General features: G+C 40.5%; 1 protein-coding gene across 1 annotated transcript in view; it reads left to right on the top strand.

The window, feature by feature from the left end:
* The first annotated feature begins 491 nt into the window (after positions 1–491).
* FAM193A (family with sequence similarity 193 member A) overlaps positions 492–27,359 on the top strand; it is a 77,900-nt gene continuing 51,032 nt past the window's right edge. Inside the window, exon 1 of the mRNA XM_066185275.1 lies at positions 492–572. The gene's annotated coding sequence lies outside the window, so the exon portion shown is untranslated. The remainder of the gene's footprint in view (positions 573–27,359) is intronic.

The raw sequence follows: 27,359 nt of genomic DNA, 5'->3' as shown, positions 1-27,359 counted from the left end.
AGTGGTAAGTTACGGCGAGGCGCGGAACTACGCCTCCCAGCGTGCCGCGCGCGGCGGGTTCCCGTCAGCGCCGAGGGGGAGCCCCCCAACGTAAAGGGGGATCACTTTCCCCTTGTGTCCGCCATATTGGACGGTAACTCTGCCCAGCGGCGCCGGGGCCGAGCGAGTCCCCGTGGTCGTGACAGCCCCGCTTCGCCCGCGCTGCCCGGGGAGCCCCGGCCCCGCCTGGCCCGGCCCGGCCTCGCCACCCCCGGGCGCTTGGCGCGACCCCGCGCCCTTTCCCCCCACCTCCTCCTCCTCCCCGGCGCTCCCTCCTCCCGTGCCCGGGTGTCAGCACCATGAGTCCGGCCGACGCCAAGCGCGGAGCGAAGCGCCGGAAGAACAAGCGGGGCGGCGGCCTCGGCAGCACCGGCGGGCCGGGACCCAGCGGCGGCACCGGCGGGCTGGGCAAGGCCGGGGGTGCGGCGGCAGCGGCCCCCGCCCCGCCGGGCGCGGTGGGCGCCCTGCTGACAGCTCCGGGCGGCGGCAGCGGAGCCCCGGGCGGCGCCGGGGCCGCGGCGGGACACGGCGAGGTGAGCGGGGCCGGGGCGGGCGCGGTGACATCGCACGCCCGCGCTGGCAGCCGGGGGGCTGTGCCGCCGCATCCCCCCGGGCCGCTCGGGCCCCGGCGGGGGTCTCTGGGCCGGGCCCGGGGGCTGCGGGCAGGGGGCGGCGGCGCCGGGCAGCGTCCTCGGCTCCCCACCCTTTGTGGGGGAAGGGCCGCGCCGCCTGCGCGGGGCCGCGGCCGTCCCGCGGTTTGTCCTGAAATCAGCGTCCCCGGCCGCGGGGTCTCACCTTAATGGAGGAGCCGCAAGAAATAGGGGCGGGCAGGCCTTGAGAAAGCAAAAAGACACCTCCATTACGCCCTTTTTTGCAGTAGCCAACTTGGTTATTAAGCATAGGAGGTTCATTGTAGCTTGGACTGTGGTTAGCACTCTGGTGCCTTGGAATAATTCAGATCTGTTACATTGTTTCATATTATGGTGAAATTTATCGGGACCAAGCAGATCGTGTAGTTTAATTGATTTTTTTTTTTTCCCAAGAAAAAAATGCCCGAGGATTAAGCTCTTAAAAAGGTGTCCTATTGGTTCAACTAGCAAAAGAGCAAATAAGTTCATATTCCTTTCTCTTATGGAGGTTACCTCAACTTTTTTGTTATCAATACATAGCTTGTGTTTAGGTGTCGTATTTACGCAGCATTTCCTGCTGACAGCCTATTCAGACTTCCATGTGCATGTCGTACCACCTGCTCTCTTTCCTCTTGCTCTCATAAACTTGTTGAGCACGTGAAGGGAAAATTGAAGAATTGACTTTTGTGATATAGCATGTCTGAAATGCCATGATATAACAAATAGTTTATTTTGTTCTCCATGTAGTTTTGTGCCCATCTATTCTGCTGGGTCAACAATCAGTCTGGTGATTGTAGGTTGACTTTTTTCTCCTCTCTTTAGAACTTGGGTTCATACACTTTGATACTTGGCTACCATGCTTTAGATTAACTGTTTCTGTATGTCTGTCCTCTTCTGATACTTAACTTCACGCATAATTTCCTTTAGGGACAGTAGCTTATATGCAACTTAGATATCCAGAAGCGTGATGTGCCTAATGACAAAGAGGTGTGCAGGTTTTTATTTACAACTTTGCAAGTCATCATTCAATGCTGCTCTAACTAAACCTGTAGCAAGAAGATGCATCTTTTTATTTTTTGCTTTGTTTTACATCTTAGTTCACAAGCCTTTACAGGCACAGGTTCCTAGACATTGTTAAACATCATCATGCCAAGGGAAATAAAACCAGCAGCAAAGTGATGCTCAGAATGGGACATTGATGTGGCTCCACTCCCCCCAATATTTTGACGTTTGTGGTTATTCGTAGTATAGAACTTTGATTCTCATCAGACTGTATGGGATCTTTCTGAAATTTATCTCAAAAGCCAAAAAATCATTGCTAGTCTACCTACTTCGTGTTCCATATTTCTTTCAGACTAGGTAGTTCCTAATAAAATTTCTCAGTCTCTCTGAAAGTAAGTTATGTCTTAAAAATTAAATACTGTGTTTCAGCACTAGATTTTTGGGAGAATACATCTTTGTATTACACTTGCTTACATGTTATTCATACTTTTGTAATTGAGCACAACATGTGACTTAATGCATTTGTAACTTTGCCTTAATTGATCTGGTTTTGCCTCTACTCTTAGATGTATATGTGATTTGTCAAATGTTTCCATTTCCATTCCTAGTGTGATACGAGTGGTTCTGAAGACTGAGATGGACAAGTGGGGAGTTAAGTCAGTTAAACAAACAGATCAGTTAGTTGAACTAGAATAAACCTGCAGCAGAGACCTTGATCAATCAAGCAGTAAGCATATTGGAATGAGGTTTTGGGGATAGATAAATCCCTGTCCTTAGTTTTTTGGAAGGTAAATGCTTATACTGCATAATGCTGCTGTAAAGTTGATGTTGCTTCCTCCACAGTGGTTTTAGTGACCTCTTTCTTGACACTTTCAATGGCTTTCCAATGGTTGTGACATAAAAATTGCCAGTACTTAAAAATTCACTGATTATCTTGTTGCAAAGGTGAAATCTTAAAGCGTCCTTGCATGACTCTTGCTGATGTGAAAATCGGATCGCCTCAATGGTATGTAAAAATTTGATAGTTTAGGGTACATGGTCAAAACAGGACTTGGTTTTTTTGAGTGAAAGACCAGCAGATGCTTTTTCTGGATGAAATTGAGAAAGAAAACTGTATTTTACGTTACAGATCACTTCTAATTTAGGTTTGTTTTGGCTGGATGGGGAGCAAGCAACACACTAGTAGCTGTAAAGTAGTAACCAGACTTGCTTTACTTTCATCTTACCCAGAATAATGTGAAGTTCCCTTTGGTGGGTAAGTGAAATCGTCAGCCAGTTCTCTGCTGAACAAACTTAAATGTTTAATCTTTGAAAAGATGTAAAATATAACCACCAGCTCCCCACGAATTTAGTGTTTGCTGCACAGCGTAGTGTGTTGTTCTTGTTCTCATGCTCTCATTGCTTTCCTGTAGTTTCCAGCTTTTGTCACTTACCTGGTTTTAGGGCAGCCATTCTGAATGGGATGGGCACATCCTTCTCCTAGTGTTCTGCTAGGTATTCCTTCCAAAACTTGTTTAAAAGACAGAATGAAACAGGATGTTAAAGGAATGATCCTGTGTGTGGTCCACATAGGACCTTGTGGGCCAATAATGGTTCAGAATAACGGATACTTTGAACCTGCTTTATAAAACAGGTTGACTGTAGGTGAAAAATGAATGTATTTATGCTTCAGACTAAAAGCTCATGTGCCAGTATTGAAATTCTAGCTAACCCGGTTAGAATTAACAAATAAATTTGAATTGAGGTTTTTATACATCTTATCTGGAGGGTTTTTTAAGACTGTAGGCTAAATTCTGCATTAGAGCACATGCTAATTCTTCTTCTGGGATGCAAGTGGGCAACTGTTAACAGAATCTTCCTGGAAGGTATGTTATTCCATGCACATGCTCTCTGGCATCTGAATTGGTCCTCTGAAGCACTGTCAGATGTTTTGGAGCGTTAGTGAAATTAAGGGTGCTTTGGTTGTGTATCAGTGCACAGGAGTCTCAGTTTTGAAAACCTGTGTCAGCTTTAACTGGAAACCAAGTCACTTAGTTGTCCAGCACTGCTGCAGGACTTCTCTAGGATTTTTTCTTTCTAATATGCATATTTATAGAAATAGATCTTGCTTTCTGTTTTGTTTTGGTTTTGTTTTAATTCAGTAATGCATTGCATCAGGCGTTCTTAATTTTATCCTGTAGATTTTTGACGGACAGTTGGGTTATTGATGTTGTGAGAGGCATTTGATTAACTCTAGCAACCACTGCATAATTCATACATATGCTATAGCAAAATTGGCTATTTGTTAGTATGTTCAGGTATTTTGGAGTGGAGAGTGGTGTGTCAGTAGCTGGTCAACTACAGAAATACTTTTTGTTACAGGCCTGACCAATCTTGTGTTAATAAAGAGAATAATTTAGTAGCCATTTTACAGTTCTCTCACTTGCATCTTTCAAAGTATTGTATGTCAAGTGTAGTAATGTATTGAATCTTCTTAGATTTGAGAGCTGTTTTAGAATTTCATAAAATACTTCAGCAGACTGTTTTTTTATTATGGGGTACTGCTTTTAAAATAGATATTCTATACATAGCAGAATGTACATTGCCAATTTCTTCAGCAGCTTTGTAGCTCGTTGTATTTTAGTGATATCTGTATTTAATTTGTAATTTCAGATCTTCCCTGTTCACTCTTCTCCTTCCATGCTTCAGACATTCAAAAGGAAGGAAACATTCAAAAGAGGAGCTTTTGTCAGGAGCTCAGAAGTTCAGCAAATAGCTAGCTTTTGTGCTTTTATGTAGGGCCTCCTCTTCTCCAAAAGCCAACTTATTTTGGCCAGTTTTTGTCAAGGCTCAGGTAAACTAGATAAACTCCAGTTATTAAAACAGTATTATAACCTCTGCTCCTCAGGCTGAGGCAGCAGGTAGTTATAAACACCCTTAACAGTGACTTGAAGAAAAGCAAGCCTTTGTGACAGCCAGGTAGTAAATTTGTTCCTCTGATTAAAGGTAGTTTAAGCATTTTTTTTTATTAATAGACATGCAGTGCCTGCCCTGAAGAGCTTATGCTCTGCTTTTTATAATGAAAGGAGACAGAATGGGATAAAACTATTAGGATTTGCTTTAGATGGTATGGTTGAGTTAACTTGCTAATTTAGAAGCAGAATCTAAACAGAACATTTCAAACTTTAAAACAAGCTTAGTCGTTGCATAACGTTCACATTATTAGCTCTCTCATAGCTTCTTCCCATGCTCAGTTCAGGCATTTTTCAGCTAATAGCCCTGAGACTAGAGGCACAGTACCAGTGCTTGGGTCAGATCTCATAATGCTGCTCCTGGGAAGTGTGTGCCTGTGTGTACTCGTGACCTTGAGGTACATCCAATCCCTGAGCATTCAGTTTCTCCCCCACCTCCTGCACCTGCAAAATCATGGTCAACTGATAATAAGAATAATCAGTTGTGAATTGTTAAATGAAACATACGAAAAGTGTGTCAGAAAAAATGGCTTCTGGTTCAGCGATGTCTGATCCGTATAAACTCAGGATCCTCCTTTGACTTTGTTCAGAGACATTCAATTCCGGGTGTGATGGCACAGGATTTTTTTCCCCTTGCTGTATTGGTTGCAAAATGTGAGATTGAGAGAGAGAAATTTTTTACCCTAATAAACAGAGTGACTCCCTTCCCCTCTTCCCTTTTGTTTCCTGACTGTGGAAGCAAAACCTTGTTGCTTTAATTTGGAACTAGTTTAGTTTGAAAAGTTAGTTCTGAAATAGGTGTATATTGATGAGAATATTCAGGGTTCTTGTCCAGTTCTTCTCCTGCAAGTTTTTTGACCGCAAACAGTACCTGAAGCTTTAGTTAAGTATTTAATATTACATTATTTTCTTGGTTATGGCATTTATCCTGATATAGTGGTATCCCATCTTGGATCCTTTCTCCTTTACAGTGAGAGATCCAGTCAGCCTCTCTACTGGCCTGGTATGGAAAGCTGAGTGGCTGTGGAAATTCAGTTTGCTGGTGCTTGGTGCCTACAAGACTGATGCTCAGACCCTGATCTGTGTGTTTAGCAAGGATGGTCCTCAAAAAGTACTGATTTACTGAGGACATATTGTGGAGAAGTGATTGGGAGAAATAACTGGAAATAAACTTGGTTTGCTTAGGAGGTACAGGACTTCATGGATGTGCTAGGCAGTGTTCTGGGTTTGTATGGATCTAAGTAATCAAAGAAGGTTTAATATTTATTGGGGCTCCTTCACTGATGGGAAGGGAGGTCATATATCCCCTTTTATTAAGGTAGTGGAAACAGTCCCTGCATTTAGCTTTCTTGTGGTATTTTTTATTTTAATTTTAATGGTGACCAAGATAGCTGTGGACTGGTCTGTTTTGAGAAAGAATATCCCATATGTGGATTTTTCCTAGGATAATTGAACGTAATTAAACATTTGTGTTAAATGTCCTAGAAGAATCCTGCAGTTCAGTTCCTTCTTTTCTGTAAATGCAGAGTTCAACAGGGAAATGACATTTATGATGTTACTCTTAATGGTATTACAGGAACTGCCCAAATTGAGGCTTTTCTGAAAATGCACTAGAATAAATATGCTTTTTCTTTTTTTTTCTGGACACAACAATTACTTAATCTTGTGTTGTAAGAATTCAAGGCAGCGTATGACATTACTGACCTTCACCTCCTTGCCTGTGAGGAAGCACACCAGAAATACTATTAAAGATATGTCTGAGCAACGTAGGATTTACCTGAGGTAAATGTTTTTTTCCTAAACAAACATTTTTCTTGTTGTTTACTTTTTAAACTAGAGAATGTACAGCTGCTTTAGTGATGCAGAAGTTAGTCCAGGCACTGTTTTGCAAAGTGGATTTTAGGGGGAAAATTAATGGGACTGCTTGTGAGCCCCTTCCAGGCTGTTGACCTGAAGTTGTTCATGTTGGGCTGCTGATAGCGCTGATGAAAAACTTCCTTGGGCTGGGAATTTTAACCATGTTCTTAAATAATCAATTCTTCTTCTTTTGCAAAAGCCACAAAGGTAGTTCTCTCCATGTCAAAGTTCCTCGTAATGATAGAACCCACTCAGGCATCTGAAAGGAAGGCATTCCTGTCCTGCATCACGCTGTAGAGCAGCTGTTCTCTCTCCACTCCTTATTAAAGGAAGCCTGGAGAGATTTTGGTGCAAGCTGAGTGCCTGAAGTCAGATAAGGTGAAAAACCTATGTAGAAGGCCATGCTTAGCCTCTACCTGCCTACTCGGTTACGGTTTCTTCCTCTTAAAAAAACAAAAAAAGTTGGAGCTCAAATAGGTTATGATACGTGCCCCTTTGGGTCATATCTTAAAGAGTAACTTCGCTCATTTATAAGGAGGAAACAAAACATTGACTTCATTGTACATTTTACAGAAGAAAATCTGTGTGCTTCCATGAGATATTCCTGTGCATAGTCTCTTCTCAGGCCTAGAGGAACAAATCACAGTAGGCTGTAGATGCCTCTGTATTGTTACTTACTGTGGGATGTCACAACGTCTTTATGCACAATAGATTTTTACATTAGTCCTCCTTTCCCACACTAATCTGTTGAACTGGCTTGTAGTACCTTTGACAGGTGGTTACTTGTGAAGGATGTTCAAAAACATGAGACCACAATCATCCAGGTAATTAATTAAGTTTTTACAAGGTCACAGAAGTAAACATTTTGAAGTCCAGAGCTGTGGACTGCCTAGATCTTGAGCAAACTTGTCACTTATGGCATCTGGGCTTCAGGGCTTCTCTTAGGGTCTCATCTCCTACTCCTCTTGGAAAGGGGCTGTGGGAGGTAAATTGCTTGTGGTCCAGAAGGGGCCACTATAGGCACTGAGGACTGATTTCTGAGTGGGTTTGTGGATGGCAGTTGCTCTTAGGAAAAAGCTGCTGGCTTTTTTTTTTTTTTTTCCTTTAACTGCTTTGGCAGCAGTTCAGTGGTCTCTGTTGAGCTCCAGACAGATGGAGGATGTGATCAGCTGTTGGGGCAGTGTTTGCTGCGCTAAATAGCTGTTTCTTGTCTTCTCCAGGGAAAGGTAGCAGGCTGGATAGAAGTGTCTGTCTGGAAGCAGAGGGGACTTGACTCTTCTAGATGTAAATTTTCAGATACCCATCTTTATTCTTCTGTGTATTAATTATGCCTGCAGTATCAAAAGTGATTGTTTGGTCATGGCTTGCATTGCAATGTCAGCTTTGCTCACTTTCATTCCCAAGTCAGTTGTTGCTCTTTTTGGAAATAGTAGCTTCTCTACTTAAAGCAAGACCAAACTGGGTAGAGAACTGGGCAGCATTTGATTTATGTCACAAATCTGTACATGTGCTGTAGACATGAGCTTTCTAAAGAAGGGGCATTAACATATGCATGCATCACTAGAATATAAAAGTCTAATGATTGATATTTATTTATTAAATAATAGATGATTGATAAGTTAGCTGTAGTAATTAAATCCAGTAGTTGTCATTTAAAAATGTGAAGGGCTCCATGGACTCATAATTATTCGTAATTTTCTGAATTAGGAATAGAAACACTGGCAACTGAAGTCCTCTCAAAGGGTTTTACTACCTAGACTTCTGTCGGCAGCTGTGATTAGTTGTGTTTTTGTGTAGTTATCTTTTTACTTCCCCCTCAAGGTTTCATCTCTAGGAGATCTGCAGGCATAGCAGAAGCAACCTCTGAAATTACTCCTCAGAAAGGGTACTGGAAAGTAAGGAGTAGAGTAGTAGGCATGTTTCTGTACAGCATCAGAAGCTGAAGCATATTTTACAGTGCTGGGCATCTCAGTTGTAACAGTCATAAACCTATTGAGAAGGGGGCAAATGCATATGGCCTGTTGTGTTTGGACCATCTCTCTCCTGAGCCAGCTTTTATCAAAAATTGAGCTAATATATGGTCTGGGTTTAGGGTAGTAATCTGCCTCTCAGGTGGGCTTGGCACAGCTGTGTACTGGCATGGCTGGCTGCTGCTGGAGCTAGTGCAGGATAATTCAGTGTTAGTGTTGAGCTCTGCCCACCAGCAGTCATTTAGGAGCTCTAAACATGGATATTTGCCAGCTAGACTGACATTTGAACAAGACCCTGAAGCAACACCTTTTTATGTAGAAAAGCACTGCTTTCTTGGGGATTGGTCTTTTTTGGTCTGATTTTATTCTCCTCATATGTCAGAAGGAGCAGGTGGCAGCTACAGGTTTGGTCAGTTAACAGAAGTCCGTGGGTAGTGAATGAGGATGGGGTCTTTGGAAGGATAGAATAAGACTAAAATGGTTTTTTTTCCTCTTGGATGAAGTAGGTGATGAGTTAATGTGAATGAGGGGAGAAAGCTGTAAAAGAGCAAGCATTATTGATGGTGCATGAAATATGCTTGGCCTTTTGAAATGGGCAGCTGAGTTCAAGAAAGAGACTGTTGAATGCGCTAGCTAAGCATGGCATGATGTAGATTTGTGTTTTGAATTTGGCTGAGAAGTTTTGGTCATGTGCCTCAGGTTTTGAATGTCTGTCATGATACCAGGATTGTAAAGCGAGGGAAGGAAAAGAAGGTTGCCAACTGAATAATTTTCCTGAAAGAAATCTGTTAATTAATGCAAGCCATGACTCTAAAGTCTGTGTATTAGGGGGTATCTCATTATAAGTAGTGTTGAAATATGTTGGAAACCACATTAAGTGTAGTGTACATGCAGCATTGTAAAGTGCTGTAAGGCTCTACCTTGACTCCTGTTCTGCTTTCAGCTTTGTGCTGTCAAACTGCATCAGTGATGGCTCCTTAGAAGCAAAAGATGTGTCTTTAGGCAGGGGTGCCAGACTTGAATACACTCCGCCACCCACTTTTCTCTTTGAGGCTCTTTTCAAAGGGAGAGAACTAGTACAAACAGCTGTATGTTGATGTGGTTGAAGTCAGTGCAGTAACTGTGGGCACTGCAAACTTTATGATTTCTTCTGTATTTTGGGGCTGAAATAATTAAGGTTTTAAATGAGGTTGTGGGCTGTTGTTGCTGTTTTTTTAGTTTTTTTTTTTTTAAGCCGGAGCTTGTTTTCTGGTTTTTGATGGTGGGATGTTTTTGGGTTTGTTTCTTTCTTTCCCTGTGCGCAGAAATAGAAACTTTAGTTCTCAGAGCAGAAGTCTTCCAAGGCTAGGAAGGTGATGATGCCATTGAATTGTACACAGAATTGCTGAAGTTGGCTGGGACTGCTGGTGGGGTCATCTGGTCCAACCTGCCTGCTCGAGGAGGGTCTTCCTAGAGCACATTGCACCAGATGGTTTCCAGGCAGTTCTCGAATATCTCCAGTGAGGAAGAATCCACAGCATCTCTGGGCAGCCTGTTCCAGGGCTCAGTCACCTGCATAGTGAGGAAGTTCTTTCCCATGTTCAGGTGGACCTTCCTGTGCATCAGTTTCCACCTCCTGCCTCTAGTCCTATTGCCTGGCAGCACTGAATAGAGGCTGGCTCCACGTTCTTGATGCCCTCCTTTCAGATGCTTATAGGCATTGATAAGATGTACTCTCTGTCTTCTCTTCTTGAGGCTGAACAAGTAGTTTCAGGTAGTTTTAGTATTAGGTGGTTTTTTTCCCCACTGAGATTGGTAGTTTAATTTAAAATTGCCTTGAGTAAAATATGTTGTCATAGGCAGACTTTTGTTAGTTTATAAATATTAAAGGAAGTTAAGGAACCTCTTTCGAGTTCTATAACCTTATTAAAGTCAAGGGTTGACTATATCAAATGTGTTGTAGAGGATATTTCACTGAGGTAGATATGATGCTCTGAATTTGGATAACACTAATGGTGATGCAAGCCCAGAGACACTTCCGTGGACAGATGCATGAGTGAGAATGTGTGTGTGCATGTACTGAGGCTTTTTGAAACATGGTGCTTTTGAATGTGGGTTAAAGAGGTTGCTGTGTTAGTGTAGGAATGAAGTAAATACTTTGTATGTGTGCATGGATATTATTTTTGAGTAGAAGAACACACACATATGTGGGCTACCAATGGACCAAGAAGTGCCTGAGTAAGTATTTAAAGGTTCTTTGCCACACTGTGTCTCATTGTGAAACCAGTCACTGGGAGCAGAAGAGTTCGCCTTAAAAAGCAGTTCGGAGCCACAGTAGGGTTCTGCCAGCCTTTAGTGTTTAATTGGTGTGGAGTTAATGACCAAAAGATTTCTTAATTGCCATAATGCTTCCAGGCTGCTTATCTTCAATAAGCTGCTGCCACAACAGATGGCAAGCTAGTGGTTTAGCTGAGGTTCACTAGAAGTTTTTCACAATTTTGTTTTAATGGCCTTAACTTATCTATGTGGCTGTAGCTAATGTGTAGTTGAAACCCAAATCTTCACTGGAATAGGCTTCAGATCAATTAAGGTTTTAGTTTGTCACCCAGCAAGAGATAGAACTCTCCTTTACTGTCAAAGAAACTTTGCAGTTTTATCTGTGTGATCATCTTTATTTTATCTTCACATTTTTTCCTGGCTACTCCCAAGATTTGTCTCCACTATACTGTCATTCTCCACTTCTTTTCAGGGAGTCTGCAGGGAATTTTACTGGTGTCTGCTGTGATTTGAGACAGGTTTCAGCAGCAGCCTGAAGCTGACTAGGTTGGGTTTTTTTAAAGCATCATAAAGAGTCTGAATCACAAGAATAAAAGTGGACAAAGTTAAAGTTCCATAATTTTTAGATTTTATAAAAAGCTTTCAAAAAAGATTTTTATGTTTTCAAAGAAAAAAAATACTTACTTTTAAAATAATTTTAAAATAATTACTTTTCTATCTGGAAAACAGACTGCCATGCTTATAATGCTTATACAGTACCCAGTAGTTACAGATTTGAAACCTTATGTAGGAGGATATGGAACTTTGTACTGAGAAACATTGCACAGTAACTAAGTTAAATATTAATAATTATTTAATGTTTTCGGAAGTGCTGTCATAGGTGACCTAGCTGACTGCGTTTCAGAATTATGTGGAAATTATCAGTCACACATTGAATATTACTTAGAGTGCTTGTTGTATGTGTTTTGTAAACTTGATGGCTACATCTCAGAAAATGAAGAGGAACATTCTTCTGTCAATACTTAAAGTAATTCTGAGCCTATGTTTTCATTTTTATTCAGGTGAAAAATCTATTGGTGGGGTAAGGTTTAGGGGATTGTTCTGATCCCTAGAAATTTGTTAAAACATTGCTAGAAATAGCCTGTGGTAATTTATTCTTTAAGTAGAATGTTCAAACAGGAGTCTGAATGTGTGCTTGCCTTTTTGGTTTTAAACCAAGGTCACAGAAATGAGGATTTGTCTGAATGTGAAGCCAGTTTTGAAACAAACTCTGAAGTCAGCGGGTTGCACTTGATAGTGTTATCTTTTGGGTGAGATTGGCTCATCCTCTCAGTCAGTAAGATGTTACTGATGATTTGACAGCTAAGCTGCAAAAGTCCATGGTAGTCTGTCTCCTTTGCTAAAGCCTAGGGGTTCCTGACTGGTTAGACCTCCCTTGCACCAAAAGCACTAAAAAAAAAAAAAATCAAAGGAATTTACTCCCAACCCTGTTTTTATTTGTGATAATCCTGAGAAAGTCAACATCCTTGTCATGAGCTTTTTCCATGAAGTCTTGACTTGGTTAAATAGCATATAAATAGTGTACAATGTTACAAAATGGAGGATACAGAAGCACATTATTAATTAAGTTGAAAAGACCTGTGAGATCATGGAGTCCAGCCTTGACTGATCATTACTGTGTCAACGAAACCACAGCACTGAGTGCCCTGTCCAGTCATTTCTTGAACACCTTCAGGGATGGTGACTCTGTCACTTCCATGGGCAGTCCATTCCACTATTTAACAACTGTTTTCACAAAGAAATTCCTTCTAATGTCCAACCAAAACCTCCCCTGGCACAGCTTGAGGGCATTTCCTCTTGTCTTGTTGCTGGTTCCCTGTGGGAAGAGACTGAGCCCCAGCTGGCTACTGCCTCCTGTCAGGGAGTTGTTGAAAGCAGTAACATCACCCTGAGCCTCCTTTTCTTCGGGCTAAACACCCCCAGCACCCTCAGCCACTCTTCATGGGACTTATCCTCTCCAGCTCCATGTCCCTCCGCTGGACCTCAGTGACTTCCTTGTAGTGAGCAGCTGAGAGCTGAACGCCAGGACTCAAGGTGAGGCTTCCTCAGGAGTGCCAGGGGTGACAGTCACTGCCCTGCTCCTGCTGGCCACACTACTGCTGACACAGGCCAGGTGCCATTGGCCTTCTTGGCCCCCTGGACACGCCTGGCTCATGTTCAGCCATTCTCAACCAGCACCCCCAGGTCCTTTTCCACCGGGCCCTTTCCAGCCGCTCTGTCCCAGCCTGCAGCACTGCAGGGGCTGTGACCCAGGGGCAGGACCCCGGCACTTGGCCTTGTTGAACCTCAGACCCCTGGACCCCTGATCCAGCCTGTCCAGATCCCTCTGCAGAGTCTCCAACCTTCCAGCAGATCAACACTCCCACTCCAACCATCAGTATGTGTAGTATTGCCCTAATATTAAAAAATAATTTTGAAACAATTGTATTTTTACATTTTGATTTTTTTCCCAAGTTAGGGATGAATTTGTCTGATGGAGAAAAAAAAGTCTATGGTTTCTTTGTTACTCATGTATTTCCTTCTTTTTTATAACAGGAAGTTAGTCTTCACTGTTTTGTTTTGCTTGCACTGTCCTGTCTCTGACACTTCTGCCACAAATATATTCTTTGTATAGTGTGCTTGAGTAGTTTAACTTTCCAAAGTTACAGGCAAAGATTTTTTTAGTGTTAGTATTAACTCATGATCAGCAAAAAATAGTTGATGCAATGGACTGCCTTTATTGATGCTTTTCAGACTTTATTTATGACTAGAAAGTGTCCTTGTCTTAATTTTTTCACCAGAATGGATATTGTGTAGAGTGGTGTTTGTGACATGAGAGAGTTTGCATGCTATAGCAGTCATCTATTTATGAGTGTTACTGCATGATCAGGAAGGTGTTAGGTCTGATGATTATTTCTTTTGTAGGTGTCTCTGCTTAGTGGGCTTTACTGGAGTTTAGTGAAGCACAAATCCTTGTCATTAAAGCATGAGAGGATCACTGGAAGTTGTCTTTCTGGCACCTGTTGTGTCTACCCTTCCAATATGCTGTTGGGATTCTTTTCCTCTTAAGCAGAACTTGACTGACACTATTGAACAGGAAGGATGTCAGTAGCTGCTCCTTATGGAAAACCAGTCCTTGTAATCAGACCTCCTGAGCTAGTTGGCCTGGCTAGTTGGAAATTATACTGGATAGGCTTACAACTCCACTATATTGTCATAAATAGGGGTGGGAGAGGCAGAAAGGATGTCTGTGATCCGCTGCTACTGTGTAGATTTATCCTTCTAAATAGTCTCTCTTTTTTCCATTTTCCTAATCACACTTTTTCTTGTGCATTTGTACCGTGTGCGTGGAGCTGGTGAGCAGGCACTGAGCAGTCTGATCACCACGGTGTATCAGGAGCTGGGTAGCTTCCAGGGGAGTTGGGCTTTTTGGCTCTGGTTTTCTTTTCCTTCTGTGAATAATATCAGGTAGACTCCACTAATTCTTGAGCTTTTAATCTTCTTTTAAAATATTAAAGCACATTAGTATTTGTAATTGTATACCTTGATACATATTAAAAGGTGGAAGATTTGTCTGAAGAATACAACTGATTTTCTTTAAGATCATTTTATGTTGTGGTTTTTTGTTGATTTGGTTTTTTGTCATTGTTGCTTTGGGGTTTTTAATTGCACTCTAGGAAGTAGACAAAAATCCAAGCAGCTGTCTTTGTAAACCTGCTCCTTAAATCAAAGTTGATTGTAATATTCCAGCATCTCTTATTAGTGCTCTAAAGTCTTAACTTCAAGGTTTTTTCCATGCTTATTCTTACCTCATTTGTCTGTCTTCTGGCCAGTGTTTGTTTAACCTGCTCTTAAAATGATCTATTTGATGGCGACTCCACAACCTCACCAAGCAGCCTGTTTTCACTCTTAACTGCTTTGCTGATAATTTTCTGTTGCATATAACTCTCCCTTGCTGCAATTCAGACATTTTGTTGCTTATTCTGTTTGCTGTGGATAGAGAGAACTGACTCTTCCTCTCTCCTCAGTATTCTGATCTGTAAGGTTGTTGTCCCCAGTTCTCTCAGCCTTTCCTGGCAGGTGATATTGTCTGTGTCTGGTGGTAGTTCTGTTGTGGTTTTTCTGCAGCTGTTCCTGTCTGGCTTGAAGGCCTGAGTTCAGAATGAATTGCAGTTGTCCCTCTGAGACCTACTGGAGCAGTATTAGGTGAAAGGATTATGTCCTGTACATAAGCTATGCATCCCAAGGTAGCATTAGTTCTTTCCATCAGTCTGACCTTGTTGACTCCTCTTTTGCATATAGTCACTTAAATCTGTTTAGAAGTTCATGGTAATTGTCAAGATCTTGCTATTTAATTTGGTCATGAGAAAGTTTCAGTTCTTAAGGCTGTCAAGGACATTAATCAAGTAAATCATGACACTTATTCTTCCTCCCCTGAGTAAATCTTTCATTGAAGAGAATTTTAGTGGTTTGACATAACCAAGGTGTCTCTTCCTCCTCTCCATATCATCTAAGATTAAAAAGACTGTTTGGGTATATTTGACTTTTTTATTGAAGACAACCCATTCCTCAGTTATTTTTACCTTCACTGCCCTTTTTTTCTCCCTTTGTTTTTGAGATTTTAAAAAAAATTTTTTTAGGTGGAGGGCTGGGTTTTCTTTGAGGAGTGAGGTTTGTTTTAAAGAAATGGTTTAAATAGTTCACCTTTTTCTAAGCTTCTGATTATCTAAGACATCCTCCATGAGTTTTCAAAGATAGGATTATTGATTTTGAGATGGCTCAGAGGATTTCCTGGGGAAGTTTCTTGAATGTTATCAGATCTAGACTAATTGGAAAAATTGTAAGTGTGGCTCTTTCCAATAGTCAGCTGATTCTGGGTGGATATTTTTACTCATTTACTTGTGCTTATTGTGCTGGTCACCTACTCGTGGTTGATCTTTTTGGTGAGGACTTGTTCTTCATCAGTCTGTTTTCTCTTTTCATTCAGTACTGGAGAAGTTCTAGTAGTAGTAGTATACTGATAGAATAATTTCTTAGTAGCCTCAAGCTATTTTGTGAGAATTCTTTCATTTTGTGCCTTTTGCCTTTCATATTAGTCCCTCTTATTTTCTTGCCATTGTTACTTGTTACATGCTTGTTACTCCCTTCATGTGTGCTTTTTCTGAGTCATTATTCTCTTGCCATGTTTTCTATTCTCCTGCTGTGCTTGTTTTTCTTGAATTTATTTGTTTCTATTGTGTCATTTGAGAATTAACTCTTCCTTGCCATAGACTTGTCATCTGTGTGCTCTTATTTAGTGATGTGAAATCTGGCTCTTGCTGTTCTTCCTTCCTTTCCCTCCTCAGTAACCATTGAATTGATGGTTCACTTCCAGTGAAACTGTCTTACTGTTTACTGTCAACTGCTTTTTTCTTGCTACATCTAAAGGAAGTGTCTCCAGTTGCTTTCTGTGTTTTACAATGTATGTTCCTTGAGCCATTCCCAGTAGGTACCTAGGTTTTTATTATCTTCTTATAACAAAAGGTCTTACAGGTTTTTTTTCCCTTTCAGAAAGGATAGCATCTGTCTGTTGGCTTTTTTGGATGGTCTGTGGTAAGCTTGCAGCTTGATAGCACTCGTGCTTTCCTCTTTTCATTATTTGCAAACTTGCAGGATACCTCTCTCTGCATTTGTGATGCTTGTATCCTTTGGGTATAGGGCATAATGCTCCTGGGCACTTGGATTTGTTTGGTTTGGGGTTTTGTTCGCATGTTTAGTTTTTGGTTGTGTTTTTTGGTGAACTGACTGGATCCTTTTGCTGTTAGTGTTCCAGTGGGAAAGGGACTCTTACGGAGTAAATCATAGAGTGTTAATCCCATTCAGAGAATTCTAACTCCTTTTCTTATGCTTTATACATTAGTATGCATTTGTCTAAGACAGATGGATTGGTTACTTGGATTTTATGAATTTTTGTGAATAATTACTTGTACTTATTTCTAGGCTCTTGCCCTGGTATTTGTCTTTGAACTCTTGAGGTTTTGCTCACAATCCTAGTGGAAAATAGTCTTCCCTCAAGCTGACAATGAGGAAAGGCTTTTTTTGTATGTTAATTCTCTGTAATCTTCTATGTTCTCACTTACAGGTGTGCAGAACCTAATCACATGGTCAGAGAAGCCAAAGCTGTCCTTTGATAGCATTTTCAAATTCATGGGGTTGTCTACAAGGAGAGGTTGTTCCTGACAGTGTTGGGGTGTGGGGAGCTGATTAGGAGCTTCATCTTTGTTCTCAATTGTTGTTAGTAGTATCCATGAAGAGTAGTTGGTGTGGTGAATGACCACTGAACAGCTTTTATTTTCCTGGGTCTGAAAGAGGCAAAGAACATCTGGAGCAGGATGTACCCAAGTAGGGCCAGTCCACATCTTGTTCTTTATGGTGTTTTTTCTGATACAGCTGTTTACTTGGCTTTGTCTTTTGCAGTCTCCTCTTGTGTTGCCTTAAAGACTTTGAAGTCACAGATGTCTTTGCTCAGCTGCCTCCTGCTTCTCCTTAATGCCTCAACCCCCCAAAACAAACCCCACAATCCAAATCTCAAAACCTCTTTCTAAGAATCTGTAATTTGAAACTGTGGCCGCTGTATGTTTTCCTTATAATCTTCCTCGGTATAGGAAATACAGGCAAATGTTCCTACAAATCCAGTCCAAGACATAAATTTGTCTCCCTGTCTCATTACAACCGTTTCATCCTTGGGTCAGGGAACATTCCAGATGAGAGTTTTGGAGATGCCACTTTGGTTTTTTGTTCCTTGTATGTGTGTTGGAATCATTGTTACCTTCCTGCCATTTACACCCCTGAATTTTGGTGAGGAGGAGCAGAACAGACTCCTTGGATGCTCTGATCTCTGATTCTTGAGTTGCAGCAGTAAATTTGGGTCAAAGTACTTCAAGCTTTACACAGTTCCTCATTTGAGTCGGTAAATGTCTGCTCCCTCCCATGGTGGTGCTTGAAGCAACCATGTGTTGTGTTTCAGTGGTGTTTTTCACGTGGCCATAAGAAACTAGGAAGTGATGTGATATGTGTGTGTATGGTGAGCATTGGGAGCTCGCCAGTTTGAGGATAATGAAGTGCAAGGACTGAGGTAATCTTCTGTGGATATTAGCTTAACTTGGGGTTTTATTAACTTTCTAATGATTTGTTAGAAACCCAGCCTTTGAATGCAGTTCTGATGTTAAAGCTTTCTTGCTGCATCTTCTGTAATTTTGCTGATTGCTCTTAACTATTAAAACCAGGACTCTGCTTCTAACTGGTGCTAATTTTTGCAGAATTGAAATGGCTTAGAAATAGAGAATTATTTCTCTGGATTGTACTGTCAGTGTCATATCCTAGTACAGCATATGTAATTTGCCTGACATTTCTTTTTTTCTGTTGAGGGAAAAACATAGCTAGTTTTAGAAATTGCATTTGGTGGATCATTCTGAAAATGGCCTCTCCTATGTCCAGAATGTGTCTTTACTTAATGCTTTATGAGATTTTTCTGTCAGGAGGATGTATGTTTAACCCTTTAACAGTTAACAAGTGAGGTCATTTTCTTGTAACATAACTCCTGGAGTAGGGCATCTGCAGTTGTAGCATCAAAGTTACATAGTCAGGTAGTTAATTCCTAGATGTTGTCTTGCACATCTTAAGCTTGCCTTTGGATGAGTGCTTTCTACTGTTCATAAGGAAACTGCTGGCACATCTTGGGGTTGGGTTGGTTTTGTGTAATCCTATTAATTTTATGTATTTCTGTTCAGGATTGAAGTGAAACAATAGATTAAAGCTCTAACAACTCTGACTAGGAAAAAAAATTATATGCATGGTTGCTACCTGTCAGGGCTAGTTGAGAGAATTTTGGGGTGTTTTAACTATCTGCTTGGAACACTTTGCTCGTTGTTCTTGGGAAAATGAATGCTTGAATCGTGTTCATTATTAGCTTTTGATACCTTTTTTTAGCACATGGCTGCAAAATCACTGGGAAAATGTTGAATATATTCCTCGAACAGAAAAGGCAGAATCCTGGTAGGAGGTGAATTGGCTGTGTTCTGCTGTGTCATATTTAGCTACAAAGAAGGGAAGTATTGCATGTGGGAAGGGGTATGTTCTTCTAAAGAATTTGTAATGTGTGTAATTAAAACAAAATTTCCTTCCCTCCCTCTTTCCACTGGAAAGCCTGGGTTCTTGGTAGCTGCACATGGGAGTATTTGGAGTATTACAGATGCCGGTATGTTTTCACTCAGGTCAAAGCTTGGGTGCACTTAAGTTAGTTGTTATTTTGTATGCTTACTGCCATTTCACTCCTTAGCTAGGGGGTAGCATTTAATGCTGTGCTGAAATTCATTAAAGACAATTAATTCCTGCACCAGTGAAAGACCTGATTTCCTTCTCCTGTGCTTTCATTTTGGTTTCATGTTTTCAAGTTTGCTTCACCTTGCAAATTGTCCATAGCTTTACACAAAATACAAGGGTTTTTTGCTTATTATTTTAAATACAGTTTTAAAAGATACGTTAGAGCTTTATATAAACTCTTGTAGACAAATTTTTCCTTCCTTTCCCCTGCTGCTGAAAAAACCACCCAGAAGACAAAGACAGCGCTTATATTACAGTTAAGTTGCAGATGTATTTGGGTGGCTGCAAAGCTTCTTCATGTGAATGGTGATAAAAATGTGAAGAGATTGGGGCAACTGTTTTGATTCTATGTGTAGAAAAATGTAAAATGCCTTTCTCTAGTTGATTCAGCTTCATTTGAAATAGATCTTCACTGTCCAGATCTTCTGTTCTGCTTCACATCCTTCGTGCTGTGAGTGATGGTCTTGTCCTTCAGTTTGAGTGTATTCCAGGACTCTTGACTCTGCTTCCCTGTCCTTGGTTTAATTGTTGTTTTCTGCCCATCCCCAGTTCTCTTGCAGAGAACTGAATTGCTTCACTAAGCTAAAGGAGACAGGCTCTTGCTGATGACCCAGTTTGGCTGTCACCGTGTCTGTTCCAGTTTGGCGTTTCTTGAGGATGGTTGACCAAATGAGGTCTCCTCCAGAGGGCTGTGAAGCAGCACTAATACTTCCTTCCTCTTGAAAACAGTGTGATGCATCTTGGAATCGAGTTTCCTTTTCACAGTTGTAGTGATGAGCATCAGCCCTTGGTATTACAAAATCCTTGTTCACTTCCCAGTCCTGATAGAGAATTCATCTGAGAAAGGGTCTTTGGTTGCAAATACAGAACGAGATGCTTTTCAGTGTCAATGCACCTTTAAAATGTGCAGTTTTTTGATTTGGAGATGGGAATTGAAAAATTCTGACAGTTGGAAATGTGAACTATGAATAATGGGCTGAATATAAAGAGAAGAAATTGTGGCATCATCAATACAAATATTCAAATATGCACGTGCACAATTGTACTTCTTAAAAAATAATCAATTTCTGGTAATGTATTCTTAATTTACATGCAGTACCTTGGATCAGTGCAGCACAAAATGCAAAGAAGATAAGGGTATTTATTCTACTGGCTTTAATCTGAATAAATGGTCTTATTTAGCCAAGTCAGTTGCACAAGTATAGGCATACTGTATTGTCTTGGTTTCACACAATTTAAAAGCTGATAACCTCATGCTTATTGTAGTTGGTTGAGTTTTGTTCCATTTAGGAACATTTTTCTTTGAGAAGAAAGAAGACTAAAGAAGATGAACACAAGCTTACATTATGGTTTGTAGCTTTCTGACTGGTATTCAAATCTTACTTCAAAATGTGATGCTTTGATTCTTACTATCATCACCATTTCTTTGCTGAAGTGTAATTTTTTATTACATTAGGCAGGCTGTAGTATTTCTATGCTAAGTTCTGTTTTAATTTACTCCCTTAAGCTTAAATGTAGATTTTTAAAAATCACTTTTAATGACCAAAATAATTTTATTTTACTGTGAAAGTGGTTTTTTATCCATGGTGCTATTAGGAAATGGCTCATCAGCTGCAGCTGCCATTTGTACAAATAGTGATTCCGTTTGCAAAGTAGAGCTTGACAGTTGGATGAAAGTGTGAGTTTAGGTTTCTCTTCCCCCTCCTGCTCCCCAGGGACAAAGTCTTTCACTTCTTGCAATACAATATGTATTTCTGTATGGTACATGTTATATATTTTTCTAATATGTGTGTATAAATGTAAGCGTGGTAGAAATTGTGATTCTAATACTGGATTTTTCTAAGATGAGACAGATGGTTTTAGGTTCAAAGGAAGATAAAATGACAAGTTGGGATTTGCAAGCATAGGCACTTTTCATGGCATCAGGGATCTGTTGCTTTCTCCTGTAGTGATCCTTCTCTGCTGGAAGGCAATTAACCATTAACCACCGGAGACTGCAGTAGGATTCACTCTGGCATTGTTAACCCTTGCCTGGACATGTACAACTTCCTTGAAAAGGGACCTGGGCAGGGCCATGGAGACAGCTGGGCAGTTTTATCTTCAGGGTGAGGCAGCACTGCACCTACTGTTCACTGCTTTTGAAAAAGTAAGGGAGACTTCAGCTTGTTAGATTTCAAATGCAATAGAGTATTTTTATTCCAGATGACATGGAGCTTTTTGTCATGGAAAACCTTCAGTAGTGGGTTTTCTGGTGGGTTGTAGGGAATTGTGGTAATGCTGTTGTTCTTTTTCTGTTGTGTTGGAAGAAAATGTGAAATTATACTGATAAAGCTTCTAGGGGATATAGCGATTTAGAGAGACATAATCAGAACTCTGAGCCTAACAAAACCCAGTATTTGTTCCTATGCTGCAAACAATATTCATGGAAGCGTTGCTGAATTTCATGTGACTCAGGCAGGCTGACCTTTAGGATGGCTGTGCTTATGGCCTCTGTCTGGGAGCACAATATTCTGTGAATTAAAAAAAAAGAAAAAAAAAAATCTATCCTGGTCCTTTAATCTCTTCACAATGGTGTCAAGTAGGAGATTATTTGGTATCCAGCAGGGATTTCTTCCAGAATTACCAGTTCTTGTGAGTACTTTGTAGGAAGGATGATAAAATTGTCCCTGACTTCCAAGGCCCTGTTGTCTAACCCTTTCCAATTTCTTGGAACAGAAGGAGAAAATGGCTCATCAGATGGAAGCATCTGAATACATAACAGGAGAAAAGTGATGATGAGGGGCACTACTTGATGTTTGATTCTGAGCCTGGATGAATTCTCTTAGAAATGATTTGCTACTTGCAGTTTTTAAACAGGGGTTATGCCAGATCATAAACACCCAACAGTAATTAGTTCAGGAAGGTCTTTGGCCTTTGTCAAGACAAATTTCATGAGATCATGTGCCAGGCAGTGCTTAGATATATTTCTTAATTCCAGCTTACCTAGGTTTGGTTTTGGAATTCAACTCAAGAGTATCTGTGGAACACAGCAGGGACTTCTGGTAGGATCTGTACACCAGTCTACAAAGCAACTGTTTATTTCTTAATGTTTTCTTCCTTAGAGTAATATTTGGTAATGATCAGTTGTAACATGAGACTTTTTAAAATTAAAAAAAACAGGGGAGGTGAATTCTATGGCAGTGGTTGGGGCAGGGATGAATGTACCCGTCTGTAAGTTTCAGGGAATAAATAGTTAAAGTTGGCATCTTTCAAAGTAAGGGCCAAGGAAGTAATTTGATTTTGGTCAATAAAGCGGAATAGATAAGAAAAACTTACTTGAGTACAACCTTGTTTTAACTTCCATTTAAAAAGTTATGTGAATGGAGATTGTTCTGTCTTATAACAGGATACAGATCAGATCAGAGTTTCATCTTTTTAATTTTGGATTGTGAATTCTTGCCAATTCCTGTAGAAATCATGGCCTTTTTTTTTGTGTGTGCTAACATCTTCATGTTGTGGCACTATAACCTGGTGAACTCCTTGTTTCCTAAGAGGTGCTCATTTCCTGAAGGATGTAGTTTAGGTTGATTCAGCTAAAAGAAAACTGAGTGTGCTATTGAAGAATGTGTGGGAGGAATGGCACAGAATATAGATGTTGCTTCCATAAAACTCATTGCAGAGTAACAGTATCTGTGTTCTTTTCAAAGTACTACTTCAAAGTTGTCTTTTTGAGGTACTACTGAGGAAAAAAAATTTTCCATGGGGAGTTGCATGCACCTTTCTTTGCAGTGTAGATGATGTCATTTAACATGGCTGAGTTCTGAGTATAGATTTTTGTCAGTCCAGGTTTGATAGGTATGTGGATTTTAAATAGCTGTTTAGACTTCAGTCTGTTCTGGTTACTGTGCTAGAGTAGAATTGTTTTATTTTGCCACTGAGGATCCAAGGGAAAAATGAATGCAGCCGGTAAATAATCAGTTCTGTGTAAATCTACTAGAGGTGGTAATTTTGCTTAATTTTCAGAGGACTTAAGTCTTACAGAACTGAAGTAGAGAGAAAACTGATTTTCTTTCAATTCTCCATTGTCCAGTGCTGTCTGATTTCCTTCCTGCCTGCTCTATTTTTAAAGGTTTTGTGTATGTTGGGACAAATGAAACAGACTTAATTACGTGTACTTTTTGCACAGACTTTTAGAAGTCATCCATGTATTTGATCTGCTAGAAGCTGACAGTGCATGATGAACACTTTTACAAACTGTGGAGAAAAAGATGCCTTTAACTTTCTCAGACTACTAATATGCCTCATTTGGAAAAACAGCTCTGTGTACAGGTGATTTATTATCCTTCCTTCCCCACGCCTGTGATAAGCCTGTAAATGCTTACATCTTACCAAAATTCTTTGCAAAAAGTCTTGTTGGCCAAGTATCTTAGAGTTGAGTTTTAGCAGGAGGTAGTAGGCACTTGTCATCTTGGATGTCTTGTCATTTAGGGTATCTCCCCAAATGGGTGAGATGGGGACAGCCTCCCCACCCACCCTGACCTCACTCTTAACTCATAACTGTTGCTAAACCAGAAAGTATTGTTCCTTTCAAACAAGTCCTGTACATGCCTGCTACTTATACTTCTGTAATTTCTCTTATAATTTGAAATAATTTCTGTTTCTGTTGAAAACTCCATTGACATTTTGACTTAGTATCAAAGGTCTTAAAGGATTTCACTGTTGGAGAAGAAGCAGTTCAGATTTGAGATCTTGGGGGTGTGAGGAGAGGAATAATTTTGGGGATTTGAGCCTTTCATGGTACACTTCTTCATAACCTACATGCAAGGTAATGGAGCTTTCTAGATTGAGCCTCCCCACCCTCAGCTTGTCAGCTTGCTTGACATCAGCAATTTACTTTAGGACTAATTTTTACTAAACTATGAAAATAGTGTTATGTTTACTTAAAGCCAAGTGATAAGTTTTAATAATATGACGTGTTGAAGAAGGGAAGCCTTCAAAGAATCTTGCAGGTTAGTCAGATTCTATAATGGTGTGGTTTTACTTAATAAGGAAAACACTGGAAGTCAGTGTTATTAAATAAAAAAAGATTAAAATTGCAGTAGAAGGGTCTGTAAAATTATTGAAATTTCATAATGTTGATTTTATTTGTGTTTTTCCTCATTATTCATATAAAACCGTTGGTTATGTTGGCTAAAGAGGATTTAACCTGGGATCTTACAAAGTTTATTTTGGCAGTAGCACGATTCAAAAGAGAGAGAAACAGTTTTGCTCATAAGCGCTTTCTCTGAAGATGCTTGGATAGGGAGTACCTAATTTTAGTTCAATATGGTGACCATCTCTGGCCAAATATATCTTTATCTTAATGTATTGTCCCTAATATGAAGTAATATCATACTTCACCTGTTGGGGGGCTAAACTGAGTGACTTCTACAATAGCCTTGTTAGCTCCTTGCAGGTATTTGGGTTTGCAGTTGAGTGTGTAGCACTGGCTCTCTGCTTTGCATGTTTCTGTCTCTTGCTTGTCTTTACAAACAAAGTGAGTGTGGATTCTCAAGTTATATGAACAATCTTTTCTTAGACCCAGCATTGTCTCTCTTCCTCCTTCCATCCTCATAGGTCATTTCCTGTGTTTAGCCCTTGACTGTGTAATTCCCTCTGGCTAGGCATGATGGAGGGAGCCTGGTACAGAGGGCTGGTGTGCTCTACAGTCACAGGATTTCCAACCTGCCCCATCCAAATGCATGCACACAGTATGGTAGATGGATCACTAACATGCTGGTTTTCAGAGCTAGTTGATGTACCTCCTGTGTTCTGCAGCAATTCTGCTTCTTAATGATTTGTTAAGTACTATAGCTATTGAACATAGATGTGCTGTGCACTGGATACCAGTGTAAGTAAGGGTTGAGTCAGCATGCTGGCTGTATTCATGTGCAGAGCTTTTGCCCTCTGGAGCTCTGACAAGCTTCTCATGAATGCTTTACTCTTGACTGTTGTTCAGCTTCTGGCAACTTCTGTTTCTCCTGCTTCTAAATTATTTCATATCTAAAAGCCGGTTTATCTATATTTGAGAGTAATATCAAAATGTTTAAAAATCTAAGTATCAGGAGAGTCACGAAAACCTTGTAACTCTCCTTGGAATGCTTGTTCTTTCTCAGCTTTCACTTTTTTGTATCCTTGATAACTGACATAAAGATTTAAATGTTCTCTGAAATTGTGTGTAGTCCAGTAGTTTTTCAAAGGAATACCAAGGGCTGACTTGTGATATCACTGACTTGTTCGTGTGTATTTTTTTCTTCTTTGAAACATTTCCAATCTCAAGAATATGGACTACACTAGAATAACGCAGGTTTGGCTGGGAAAGGATAATATAGGTGTTTCTGTATATTAATGCCAGGGAGAGTATGCCTGGTAAAGTGAATTGATAGTCTGCAGAGTTACTCAATTGACCGGATCAGGCATTGGCTGCCTTAATAGGGGTATTTGAACCTAAATTATTACTACCTTGTCTTTGCTTGTGCTGGTTTTTATTTGGTACTTTGGCACCCTTAGTTAAATTAGGGATGTTTTTGCATAGGAAGCCTTCACAGCTTCCTCTGTTGATGACTTGCAGATAATCAGTAACCACTTTATCTGTCAGTGTCTCTCCTATAATCCTGAGACTCCCTGGCAAGCAAGTCTGTGTTAGGATGTACAACTACATTCTGTTCAGTGTCACTAGAGATGCATGATTATGGCATGAAAAATTTAGATATTTGTCCCTTTCTTAAGCAAAACACTCCTTCTAGATCAGGGAGGAATACTATTTAGTTTCATCCTGTAACTTCATAGTTAATAAAACTAACTGTAGTCTTTATTCATTCCTCCCCTACTAAGACATGTTTCACTACTGCTTCGTGCTAAACTATAGCTACGTTTGGAATAGGAACCTCCAAACTTTTCCCTTTTGCCCATCAAACATTTACCTATTTTCAAGCTACTGAGTCAAAAGTCTTTGAAATTAAATTTTGTGTAACTGATGGCAGAAGACTTTTTTTCTCCTCAAAACCAATAATAATAGACTCTGATATCTGCTTGAATGTTGCTATGCTAATGAACCTGGAAATATGTTGCACATTACTGATTATTTTCCTGCATGCTGTTGGGCATGCTAATTTTGCATTCTCCTTGCTCCAGTGCTAGGAAGAAAACTCTTACCTTGAATCTTTTAAAAAATACCATTTTAGTATGCTTTTCCTAGAGGTCATGCTCTCCTACTACGAAAGCTCTTGTACTTTTGGGGGTTAATTAAAAATGAAAAGTAAGAACTCTGCAGACTTCTGTCTTCCCTGCTATTAGAAAAGTTTCCTGTTCACCTCCCCTTGGGTGTCAGGCTTTCATGACCATGGACAGGGACCGTCAGTGACCTTGGGCCAGCCCAGCTGGAGCGCAGTGGGCCCAGGCATGCTGCGATAGAGGGCACTTCTGCATTTCTTGGCCGTGTTCTTATTGACCATAAGTATTTGGATGTGGTCACCCAAGAGCATTCCTGAGTGTAGTAATCATTCATCTGATTCCAAGGCCTCCCTGGACTGTTTCTTTCAGTATTAGACCACTCTGAACAGCAAGTACTTTGATGAAAAAATTACAGAATACACTGGGTTTTTTCTAGAGTATGTTTTGCTTTATTTGGCATATGCTTTGGTTTGCTTCAGTTTTGCAGTAGTTGATATCTTGCAGGGCTTATGGCATTTTGGTACAGGAGTTTGTTCTTGCTTTCAGGTGGTGTGTCTAGAATGTGGCCAAAACAACCCTTTCTGTGAGAAACCAGGCAGTACTTTGCTTAGTCTCTTGGTAGTGTACTTTCTGTGCCTTCAGAAATGCTCATGGGTTTCTTAAAGCAGATGAAAAATAATCAGTGTGTTGAAATAAATCTCATAGCCAAGAGTGATGACAGTGCCAAGGAGAACTGTTTCAGTTTGCTGTTCCTCTAAAACACTGGATTGTACCAGATGTTAACTGGGTATAACGTGGACTGAAATGAGGTTTAAGGAAGGGATAAGTGTTGATAGTTCACTTGCTGTGTTTTACATCATAATATCTCTTCAGTGCTGCAATGTATGTTTTGGCTGCAGTCTCTGCAGAGGCTGCAGTCACTCCTGCCTGTGTTCAGGAGCAGTGTTTAAAGCAAACCCCAAAGCCTTGCTGTGCTGGAGGTCTGGCCAGCGTGTTGTCCTGTCTGACAGTGCTTGCTGCTAGAGAATGAAGAGAACTACAGTGCACGTGTAGAATAATCCTCC

This window comes from Chamaea fasciata, unplaced genomic scaffold (genome assembly GCF_029207755.1).
Source record: "Chamaea fasciata isolate MVZ Bird 193981 ecotype frontalis unplaced genomic scaffold, bChaFas1.0.hap1 SCAF_6, whole genome shotgun sequence".
Taxonomy (NCBI): Eukaryota; Metazoa; Chordata; class Aves; order Passeriformes; family Sylviidae; genus Chamaea; species Chamaea fasciata.
Note: the sequence above shows the minus strand (reverse complement) of the source record. Positions and strands in the feature narration are given on the sequence as shown.